A 12591-nucleotide genomic window follows, 5' to 3' on the forward strand; every position below is an offset into this window, starting at 1 on the left:
TTACTAGTTATATATATTTTTAAAAATAATTGACCAATTACTCAATACTTTAATGTCACAAGTTATATACTATTTTTAAAAATAGTCCAGCCAAAATGATGTGCTCTGCTATGAAGGAACAAAGAAACAAAAAATCAAACAGCAGTTCATAATAAAACTGAGAAAAAAATTTAAAAAATAAATTAGAGCCTCACCTCCTTCACTAGCAGTTCGTAGAGAAGAAAATAAGAGATAGGGGGAGAGAAGGAGAAAATCACGAAGAAGAGATAGAGGGAGAGAAATAGAGAATAAGAGATAGAGATAGAGGGGGAGAGAGGCCAGCACACGAAGAATAGATTAGAACTTTAGAAGATGCGGCTTCTCTTCTCCTGCTGGCTGTAGAAAGACAGGTTTAGCCCACTTTTCAATTTACATTTTTAGCCCATTTAAAAAGATTGTTTCAAATATGTCCACATATGTTTCAATAATTATGTTTGGACCCACATTTTTATTTTAAAGTTTCAAATGGGTCCCTGCCGTGTCTTTGACTTCCATTGACCCGTGTCCAAAAGTGTTTTGACCGTGTCCAAAACGTGTCTTGACCGTGTCTTGACCGTTGACCCGTGTCCAAGCCGTGTCCGGGGCGTGTCCGCGTGTCCGCGTGTCCGACACTCCGACACTTCGGCCTGATGGAGTGTCCGTGCTACATAGATCATAAGTCTGAATACATGTGCTTTCGGTTGCTAATTCAGGGTTAGTCATTGTTTGGGTTGTGCATGATTCTCTCCAGATCAATTCAACATGTTGTTATGTTTGGTCACTGGAGAAGTTTTATCCATATTATTCATCACATAATTGCTTTGTACGTTTGTTTATCAATAATATACTATCGCTTATTTTCAAAAAAATACGTAATGGGCTATATTTGGAAATAGATAATAATATAGTAAATTGCTTTTCCCCCCAAATCTATGCAGCCTATGGTTGCCTTCTTTATAGCTCTGTCATCTGCATTTCCTAAGTTTTTTTTTTCCAAGCATATGCATTTCCTAAGTTTGGTGATGCATTTTATTATCATTAATTTATATTTTCTTAATTAGTATATGTATATGTGTGTGTGATTTCTTCTTAATATGTATTGTTTGTTAAAAACCCAAAATATTTTCCATCTTTTCTTTTTTTGAAGACCTTTCCAGGGGCGATAGTATATTAAACTCACATATACTATACGGATGCTATGAATTAGAAGAGTGTTGCTTCACCAGCTAGTTGCTCGCCAGCAGATGAATCAACCTTTTTAGTTTCTTCTTTCTACAAATTTGCTTTTGTTTTTTTTTCTCCCTCTTTTTCTAAGAAAAAGGCAAAATGATGACATGTAGTCTAAGGACTGCTTTTTGGTTCCTTGGTGAAACCTATGATCGAGACATTTATTTGAATCTCAACAAATCTGATAGATATCAAGCATGTTCACTTTTAAAAGACCTTTTTCCCTTCAACCTTTCTAATAAACTGTCTTGACGATTAGATAGGTAATCGAGAAACTCATCATGCAAGAAGTAAATCAAAGCAAAATAAATCTGGTAATAAAAGTTTGGATGACAACATGATTAGCCGAAACTACAAAGACTACTTGCTTACCTACTTGTTTTCAAATTTTATCGCTTCACTAAAAAATTCCCTATTGATCGAGCTAAGCCCATCACCATCACTTTTATTGTCATTAAAACCTTAAGAGCGTCTTAATTAGAATATGTGAGAAAGTTACGTAAATGAAAGACTAGCAAGCATGTATTTTTACATCTAAAATAGTCGGCACCGTACTGAGAGAAAGAGAGAGAGAACACCATATTTTACATATTAATCCACACAAAGAGGGAGCAATATACCACGATTGCTTTTGAAGAAGACGTTCTTCTTATGTAAATCACAATTTACAGGAATCTTTCATTGCAAATATAAGAAAAATTTATACACACATGTTAAATTATGATTGGCATGAAACATAAGTTTCTACGAGGCGAGCATTTTCTCGATTTTTGTTTCAACTTGAGCAAGAAAACATCTCTAATGGACCCAAGGGTTCTAAATGTCCAAGTCCAGCTACAGGGATTGAGCAAATTCCACAGCTGGTTTCAGCCCTGGAACCGAATCAAAGCGGGGCCTGAAATTGAAAGATCCACAAGAAAAAATAGATTTTTATTCATACTTTGACTCTCTTGTAATTTTCGTCTTCTCCGTTCTACTTCCCGCTGTACTTCTGATAAAGCTCCAACTTCCTCAATTCCGGAAATGCCCCTACTGAAACCTCATATTCACAAGCCATCTTCCTACCTTGTGCTCCCTCCGACACCCTGCTCGCAGAAAGAGCAATCACATACCTCAAACGCCATCCCCACAACCTCACTTCTCTTTCTTCCGGTTTTACCCCTGAGGCAGCCTCCTATTTACTCCTCAAGTCCCAATTCGACCAGCCCCTAACCCCAAAGTTCCTCAGCTGGGCTCGGAACCATGGTTTCTTCACCTTCCAATGCAAGTGACTCGCCCTCCACATCCTCACTCGCTTCAAGCTCTACAAGAGCGCCCAACCCCTCGCCGAGGACGTTGCCGTCAACACCATCGACGATAGGGGTAATTTGGTCTTTCAGTGCCTCAGTGACTCCCTGCATATCTGCAATTCGAGCTCGGCGGTTTTCGACTTGGTGGGGAAGTCTTACTCTCTATTGAATTTCATTGATGAGGCTCTGAATATTGTTAATTTAGCCGAAGTTCATGGATTTATGCCTGGTGTACTGTCATATAATGCAATTTTAGATGCAATAAGTTGGTCAAAAGAGTCTGTTCAATTTGCTAAGGAGGTGTTTTCTGATTAGCAATGGGGTATCCCCGAATGTGTATTACTTACAATATTTTGATTAGGGGTTTTAGCGGGGCGGGGAATTTGAAAATGGGGCTGTAGTTTTTTGGTGGAATGGAAAGAAATGGATGTTTCCGAATGTGGTTACTTATAATCAAGGTATTAAATATCGATAATATCCCCGATATTATCCCGATAATATCTGATTTTTGGGGGTCCGATATTTTAACAACTAACCATAGTGTTATCGTCAATATATCGATATTATCCCGATATTATCCCGATAATATCCCGATATTATCCCGATAATATCGAGAAGATATTTTCAACATTTTTATGAATGATTTGGGCAATATATCGAGATGGGTATGCCTCCTGATGAATTTACATACACAACATTGATCAATGCTTACTGTGTGGAAGTGGATTTAAATAAGGCTCTTCATTTGAATGATGAAATGATACAAAAATGATTCCTACCTGATGTTGTTACCTACAGTGTGCTCATTTATGGACTGTAACAAGCTCGAACGAGGGAGGCAAAGAGGCTTCTGCTCAACTTGTTCTATGAGGAGTCTGTCCCTGCTCAACTGCACCAATGGTGAATTTAAGAGTGTGGTTGCTCTAGTAAAGGGATAATGTATGAAGGGTTTGATGAAAGAAGCACACCTAGTTTTTGATTGAGAGGAAACACAAGCCTAACGAAGCAGTTTATGATGTTATTATTCATGGTCATTGTAAGGGTGGAAATGTTATCAAGGCATACAATCTGTACAAGGAAATGTTGCATTCTGGTTTTTTTTTTCCACATACTGTGGCTGGTTAAAGCACTTTTCACAGAGGAGATGAACAATGAATTGAGTCAAGTCATAGGGAACACACTGACAAACTGTCAGCTTTCTGATGCTGAACGTGCAAAACTACTCGTTGACATCAACCATAAAGAAGGAATATGGATGAAGTTTTTAATGTGCTTAGTGATATGGCCAAGGACGGCCTCCTTCCAAATAGTGGAGTAAGAGCTTCTGCAGGGGGATAACTAATGGCAAGCATTCTCTTATTAAAGGGAGCAAAAAATGATAGCAAAAGTTCAAGCTGATTACAATCTTTTTGGTTGACAGAGTAACTGATGAAGCCGAAGTGCATATTCACCGTGATTGTGATTATTGTCCGATAAAATACTTCAGTGCTATGGTGGCTTGTGCAGATAAGCCTTATTACTCCATGCCCATGTTTTCTTACAATCCAGCCAACCTTTTTATGAAGATTCTTCATTTATCATGCAGTTACTTTCTTACAAGTTCAGGTAATGTGTGTGTGTGTGTGTATGGATAAGGTTTTTTTTCATCATGGAAGAGAAATGGAAATACATTGGCCGTACAGATTGTTGTTTTTGTATACTATGTGTACTCATGACTCATTATTGGACTTTTCAGTTTCAGTTAACAGATAATTGCAGTTTAATCTATTCTCTGCTACTTAGTCGTTCTTCAGAAGATAAAATAAGTTTCATACCAAAGCACAAGCAAACAAGGACCTGAAGAAGCATTAGCTCCTGTCTTCCTTGTAGTGTAACTGCAAATAATGTTTCTCTGCACTGCCATCTTCGCTTGCCGGTGTTGCTGGAAGTTGACATCTTGTGTTGCCTTAAATGTATCTTGAGAAGCCAAGGATGTGGATCTCAAGCTGCATCTGATGAGATTTGAAGAATAATATACTGTCCTAAATATTGATTTATGGCGATTAAATCTTCAGATTTTACAGATGTATATATCTCTGATGATCTGCTGTATTTTGACAGCACAGTATACAAAATTGTAACCTGATATTGTAAGTGTAATTGGGCAAAATTATTTGTGCAGCTATTGAGTTTGTTTTATGAATAAGGTTTGAAAGAAACATCATGCATGGCATTTGATATGGTACTATGCCTCCCTGAAAATCGGATCGGCAGCTACATATATAACATGCCTGTTATGTGATCAATCTTGTGAATGCTAGAATTTCTCGTATCCCAATTTGATTGAATAGACCTCTGAAGTCTTAACCTATTGACCAAACTAAGTCTAGGATCGACGCTGGATTGGTTACCTTGCAGAACTTGTGTATCCTCACCAGAACTTCCAGGAACCTCAAATCTATGGAATTTTCCATCAATCCAGCGCCATACAGTCATCTGCCCTCTGTAGCTGTGTTTCACGACCAAGTATTAACATTTACTTAGGATCTATGGCACCTCACTGATGGAGAGTAGTTTACTTCTTGCTTAAGCGTATCTTCCGTTGGCATCATAACTGCTATGCTACTCATATTGTCTCTTACCAGCATGGTCATTTTGCTTCTTCTCTCAATTAATAATAGGTTTATGATCTCAATCACATTTACAAGCAAACCACTTTAACATGGTAGATGACAGATACAGAATACTTGTAATATACTGACATCTGCCATAAGGTAGTTGACAGAGGAAGGTAAATATAAGGACAATTGTAAATGTAATGACTCATGAGATTTGTTTGGTAATAAACTTTGGGTATGAAAGAGAAAAAGTGAGATTAAATCAACATAAAGATATTATTTGTGGGATTTCTGTTCACTTTCTTTAATTTTCTCAGTAACCAAACATATAATAACTAACAAATACATACGATTCAGGTTACTGTTTTTGCCCATTTACAAAATCTTCTTCTTCATAGCCTATTTATTCGTAGTTGCTGCATCGATGAGGCTTTTATTTATTTAAATTTTTTGAATTTTTGAATTTTTTGATTAGTGAGGAGATGGGAGATCAAATTGCTACCCCTTTTAACATTGGAAATGAGCAGTTACCACATTGGTGGTCTCCCCCTTCTCCCCTGCTTGACACTCAGGTTCGAAAGGGGTTTCTTTCCTCTCCCAAAGTAACTAAAAAAAACATTTATCTAAATCATCTCGATTGGGCTGTTTTTGGTGGCTTTCTATCTTGAGATCTGTTGGGTTGAGAACATGATTGAAAAAGTATAGGCTAGGACACGTGTGGAGGACTAGACTAGGTTAGCTTATAGATGACTAGATTTCGTGTGAAATCAAAGAAGAACATGGATATTGTCTTCGCACTTGGATGGATGAATTATTCATAAAAAATTGATATCTTAAAGTTATCCCCACCAACTCATCCCCCAACTTAAGAGACAACATCCATATTTTCTCTTGATTGCATACTTTCTCTTGGATGGATATTTAGCTGTAAACCAAGCTAGCCTAGTCTAGCTAATCCAAGGGCTGATTTCTACTGTAGTGCTGAGTTTCATTTTTTCGATGTAAACTCTAACCATCAAGCTTGCTACTATAGTGTTGATGTTAGTGTGACGTTATGCTCCACGTGTCAACAGTAAAAAAAATTTGAAAATCAGTCGTTGATGTCAGCGTGACATCAGCACTGACCCACCAGCCCACATAGCCCAATGGCTACAAACCACGTTGCTTTTCATGGAGCCTCTGATAAAAAAATCTTGCCAAATCCAACGGCTGTCCAATTTTTGACTAAAAAATTGAAACAAATATAAAAAAAATTCTAGAATTTTTTTCTATAAATACCTACCAATATTATTCACTTTTCACACCAAATCTTCATACAAATTCATCTCCTTCTAATATTTTTAACTTTCCACACCAAATTTTCTACCACAAAATTCCATTTGTGCAAAATACAAATGGCCTATTCCATCGAAGCTGGAGGGTCATGGACAAACGTTCGAAGAGGTCAAAATCTTGGTGATAAGGTAAAAAAAAAAAAATTGTCGTTTTATTCAATTTAATGTCATATATATATTTCTTGCATTTCCAATTTCATTTTTTTTAATAGATTATTCAAGGCAAAACAAAAAAGAGGAAAACCATTACACATGGCTACTCAAGTGAACAATGCCCATAGTCGGTTCTAGTGGTGCGTTCCGTGTCGGAAATAATGGCACTATTACGTCCTCCAAAGGAAAATACTCCCCCACATCGTGATCCGGTGGAACCGCCTCCGCCAATGATTGAGTCGTCCTTGTACTCGATTATGTCGGACTATGAAGACCGGGAGTATTTCAATTGTATGATGAGTGAGTTGGTATTTCAATTGTATGATGAGTCAGATATGAATTTTATAATAAATATGGACACGTGGCAACCGAAAATCTTATCCGAAAATTTAATTTGAAAATTTTATCCGAAAATATTATCTGAATTTTTAGGTGAGAATTTTATAATAAATATTGACATGTGGCAACCGAAAATCTTATCCGAAAAACTTATCAAAATTAATGGTTTAAGTATAAAAAATAGAAAATAAATTAAAATGAATAGTAATTGCCATTGCCCTTACCTTTTGGGTGAAACTTAAAAAGGTAAGGATGCCACTCTTCACGTGAATAGTGACAAAGCTTGCCTTGCCTTTGCCCTTGCCCTTTGGGGGTGGAGGTGCTCTTAGAGTTGCTTATTAGCATGACATGAGAATAAAAATAAAAATAAGCCTTAGTTGCTAAGTTTCATTTTTTCCATGTAACTTGCTCTTGTCCCTATAATTCTATTTTAGAGTTGCTTAGGAATAAAATAAAATAAAAGCCTTAGTTATACTGGATAACTAAGGCTTATTTTTATGTATTTAGCCTTTAAGCTATAACTAAGGCTTATTTTTATGTATTTAGCCTTTAAGCACTTTGGTGGGATAAGATTAGTTGCTCTACAAGTTTTTTTTTTTATTTTAAAGGCTTTTGAGCAGTGGTAGATCTAGGATTCTATGGACAAGGGGTCACAGTGTAAAAATTCCGAAATTTTTATACGAAGAAAATAATACTAAAAAAATATAAAGATAGAACTTCCATTCATAATTCATAAAAAAATCAATAATATAAGTTACAATTGTCCACGATGAGTTTTTATCTTTTGAAAACATTGCATTATAGTTTCGTTATCAATATAAGTAAAAACATCCCTCTCAATGTAAACAATATCTCATCTACTTCAATTGGTCTTGCACTTGAACTACCCGGATTAGACGGAGAAGGACTACCCGTAGATAATTTTCTTTTAAAGAATCGTTCTATAAATTTAAACATTAATTAATTCAATTAATCATTAAGTTTTATCCAAATTATCATATGAATATGAAAATGTCAATAACCCACTACCAATAATCATTCAACCCCTCTTATCCCAGCGTGCATCCGCCTCTACTTTTGAGCGTAATCTTGTACTTGTAATTATGGTCACAAGAATTTATATTTTTTCTTGTTCAATACTTCAATTAGACTTTGCTTCTTGTCACCAAGAATATGGTGATGATGAGTAAAGGTCGTTCCCAAGGGCGGAACCAGGAATTTTTCAACGGGTGGGCTAGCTAAAGTTATTAGCTTAAAATTTAATGATTATTTTTTTGGTACTTACAATTTCTGTAGTCATTCTAGAAATTAAAGTAAACATTAAATAATATAAACCACACTAGTTCATATCTCCATAGAATAATTTTCAATAAGTTTTAACATAAACCAAATAGGGTTTAACATCATAGTGGATTGAACATCTAAGGCTTTTTACCTAGATTGACCTTAGGTTCTTTCATGCATTCATATCATACATGAAAAATTGTGTTATGTAAAAATATTGACTAAGTATGAAAAATGGGTTTTTGGAATAATCATTTTCTCAAGATAATTTTTGGCGGCTTTTATTCCTCACACATCAAATAAGAAAACTTGATTTTATGGGATTTTAGTATGAAGTATATATTGACTTAATGAGCCATCATTTTTAGCCTAAATCGTATTTTGCACTAAAACCGATTTTTCATAATTTGATTTGGTGGGAATTTGATTTTCTAGTATTTTTATTTGAATCCAAATGGGGGGTACTTCCTTATTTACATTGTAAACTTAAGTAAATGGAGTAATATAAAAATAAATAAAAGTAAAATGACAAATAAGGTAAATGTTGAAAATGGAAATAAGGTAATCTATACACCGCCACTGACTAGGCTAATATTGAAAATAAGTTAAATATATAGGTTTATATTTTTTTTCTTAAAAAACCACACTGGGCTACAGCCCACTGTAGCCCTTAGTGTGGTTCCGCCACTGGTCGTTCCTTTTTTATTTATTTATGAAAAGTAAAGGTTGTTCTTTTTGTCCATATCCGATTCATTAGGGTAGAAGCCCATGAAGACCCTAATCCTTGGGAAAATTTAAAAAAAAAAGTATATGCCTTTGAGCATAGTTAGTAAAATATAGAAACAGAAAAAGTATGAATAAAATATGTATGTTAAAATACAAATGAAAAGTTTTATAACTATATAATATTTTAATATAATTTATTTAAAATTTGTAATATATATTATTTTTATTCAATATTATGTGAAAAATATGTATAATATGTGAATTTTTTCTATACGTATATTATTAAATTTTTTAAAACAATACATATATTAAACATGGAAAAATACATGCATAAAAGGGAACAAGCTCTTGGGTTGAGGCAGCGAGGTCGGTGGTGGGGTTTTTGTTTTTGCCCATGAATGGAACAAGTTCTGAAACCAGAATTGGTAGACTGCGCAGAATTAAAAGGGAATATGCAGAAGGAATTGCATTATAATTCATTGACTGGTCCAAAGGATGACCTAGAGGACTTGAATCCAAGTTAAGTTGATTCTTCTGTTGCATTAATTCCAAGTTAAGTTGAAAAGGGAATGGAGATAGAAAGGGCGGCGGGCTCCGCATGTTAGAATGAATTGAAGCAAAGGGATATGTTAGAGTGGCGGGCTCCGCATATTGAAACTGAGAGAGAACGAGTGTGCTAATCTTTACATGCCAAATCCAGAAGAGGGAGAAATTGAGAAATCACAAAAGAAATCTTATTATTTTGATATAAGTTTAAACATAGAAATCTTATTATTATGAGAAATGTTCCATTAATAAGATCTTTAAAATGAGCCTAATATGGAACATATATTATTTACTAGTTAATTATGTGGCAACACTAAAATAATTATAATCATGTAATGATTGGAAGCTTCTTCTACACACGTGCATGCATGCATGCTCACTCACGTGACCTTGTTATAATGATTGGAAGTTTTTCTCCATTAATGAAAATCTTTTTTTTTCTTTTTATAAAAAACATTTCCTATTAAAAAAGATGATAGTATACTATACTCACACATTACACATTTTCTTAAAACACTACGCCTTTCCTATTTCCTATTAATGACAACCTTTCTTTAAAAGGGTGCATTTTTGCTTACCACTTTAATTATAGGTGTACTCTCACCACCATCCTCAATACTTGCTTGACACGTGTCTATAGACATAACAATAGTTAACTTCTGCTTTGTATTTATAGAATCATGATTATACCTATGGACACGTGTCAAGCATTGAGGATGGTGATGAAAGTACACCTATAGTTAAAGTGGTGAGCAAAAATACTTCCTTCCTTAAAACACTACACCTTTCCTATTTCCTATTAATGACAACCTTTCCTTAAAACACTACACCTTTCCTAGTAATGACGACCTTTTTATCGCTGCACGACGACGGGTCACACTAGCACTAAATTATACTAGAATAATGGGACCGCATATATCTGATTCCAAAACACAGTCCCTATAGGGACTATTATTTTTTGTAAGCACGCAAACCGTAAGAAAAGATGAACACCCAAGGTATAAAAACCAACCAAACAGATGGCGACTTACATGAAAACAAAGCACGCTATTGTACTAACCTCAATAAAATAATATTTAAAAGTAAATAGAATATAAAATTCATCGTTAGATACAAACATTCAAAAACTTGTAATAACTTTGTTAACTATCTAATCTAGAGAAATGATATTTAAAAGGGCTTTTAGATATGGGTCCAATTTCAGCAATACAGTTTGATTGCAAGACAGTAATTGTTACCTATTATTTCCAGTCCTAATGCCCAGTCGTGCAGCCACCTAAGCAAATAGTGTGCCCACCAATTTTAATGTATTTATAACTCCTGCCATTATATACAAACCGAAAGTAAAGGAGGTAGATTCAAATTGCATATCTAACAGCCCCCAAATCGAAGAAATCCCAAAAGTCATGCTCTGTCTTTGCCAATTTTCACTGATTTTTTGGTTCCTTAATAGGAAGATTTTTGGGTTCCTACTTATGATTCACTATTACATATGGAATAACCCGAATTTTTTGGATTATCATCAGTTGTGGCGTCAATTGAAGTTCATGTATCCCAGATAAATTCTCTCATTCGGCATACGTTCATACTTTTCTGTTACAGTTTGTTCTTGATGCTTTCTGAGAGTCTGTTTGTTGTTGCTTTCCTCAATCATTGGTGAATGGTTTTGCTGCAAATTTTTTCTAGCATATCCAACTCTATTTGTTGGCTTATGAATCTCTAATAGACAAATATCATAACTGGGTTTTCCTCAACTAGAACCTATTGTATAGGTAATCTCTAAAACTGTACCTATGTTATAGGTATGTTGCAGAACATGAACATCATATCCCACGAAATATATTAGAGAGAGAAACAGAGAGCAGATGAAAATGGGGAAGTTAATGTTAATGGTGGTGTTGTTACTGATTTGTGTTATGATTTTGGGTGGTGCCAGTGGCCAAAGTGCGAGCAACGTCAGGGTCACGTCCCATAGCTACAACCCAGGGCAGATAAATTGGGATTTGAATGCAGCAGGGGTTTATTGCTCCACTATATCCAACTTTATTTGCTGGCTTATGAATCTCTAATAGACAAATATCATAATTTGGGTTTTCTCAACTAGAATATGTTGTATAGGTAATCTCTGAAACTGTACCTATGCTATAGTTTTTCTACCATAATCTGTCAATGGTAAGAACTATCACTTTGTGACTTGATATGGCACTTCACGTAGAACCTAACCGACAGGTAACCTCTTGAGTGTGTACCTATGGCACAGGTAACCGTTTGGCATATACCTGTGATATATGTACAGTGTCGGCGATTACCTATACAATAGGAGCTTACCTATATGATGGGTGCTATAGGTACATAATTGATTGTGGAAGATATGATATTTTTGCAATTTTTTCTGTTCTTGCCGTCTGAGGATTGTTTAACGTGATTTGTGCGATTTTTCTGTTTTTAAGGTTACCTTATTTATATCTTAGGACAAAATTGGAAGCACAACATAAATTAAAAAATAAAGAAAATAAAATATAAACCTCAGAAATTAAAAAAAGGTAAGTAATCCTACGTGGCACAAAAGTCAGAGTACTTGAATTACTAACAACAAGGGTGTGGATTGCACCCAAATTCTATCATAAGAATTGGACTTATACCGAATTAATTATATTTAAAAAAATTACATTGAAAACAATACATGCTGAAATAAACCAAGCTATTTAGTACGGTAAAACTTCTGACTCTAACTTAGAAGCTAGCACTTTTCTTTGTAGTTTAAGCCTCTACGTCAATCTGTCAAGAGTTAAGACATGAATTTAAAGAGTTAAGACATACAACCAATGAACACGTCAGCCTTGTCCAACACCAATGAAGTCTCATATCATTCACATTCATTACCAAATACAAGTGCCCACTTCTTCTTAATTAGGTTATGATTGAATTCAGACTTGTAGAGATCAACTGGTTAATTTACAATTTCCAATATTCCATAGTGATTCTATTTTGGTTGAAACAGAAAACTCAAGTGGGACTTTAGAGGGAATTCAAGGAGGTTACTAGGGTTCCTTAATATTTTTAAAAATTAGGGTCAAG

The 12591-nt window shown here is 35.0% G+C and overlaps 2 pseudogenes; both read left to right on the top strand.

Moving 5' to 3' along the window:
• The first annotated feature begins 2268 nt into the window (after nt 1-2268).
• Nucleotides 2269-4114, top strand: LOC148292516 (pentatricopeptide repeat-containing protein At5g39710 pseudogene; annotated as a pseudogene).
• On the top strand, nt 3196-4114 carry LOC110753481 (pentatricopeptide repeat-containing protein At5g39710 pseudogene; annotated as a pseudogene).
• Nucleotides 4115-12591: the final 8477 nt, after the last annotated feature.

The sequence above is a fragment of the Prunus avium genome, chromosome 8, assembly GCF_965620075.1.
Source record: "Prunus avium chromosome 8, drPruAviu1.hap1.1, whole genome shotgun sequence".
NCBI classification, from domain to species: domain Eukaryota; kingdom Viridiplantae; phylum Streptophyta; class Magnoliopsida; order Rosales; family Rosaceae; genus Prunus; species Prunus avium.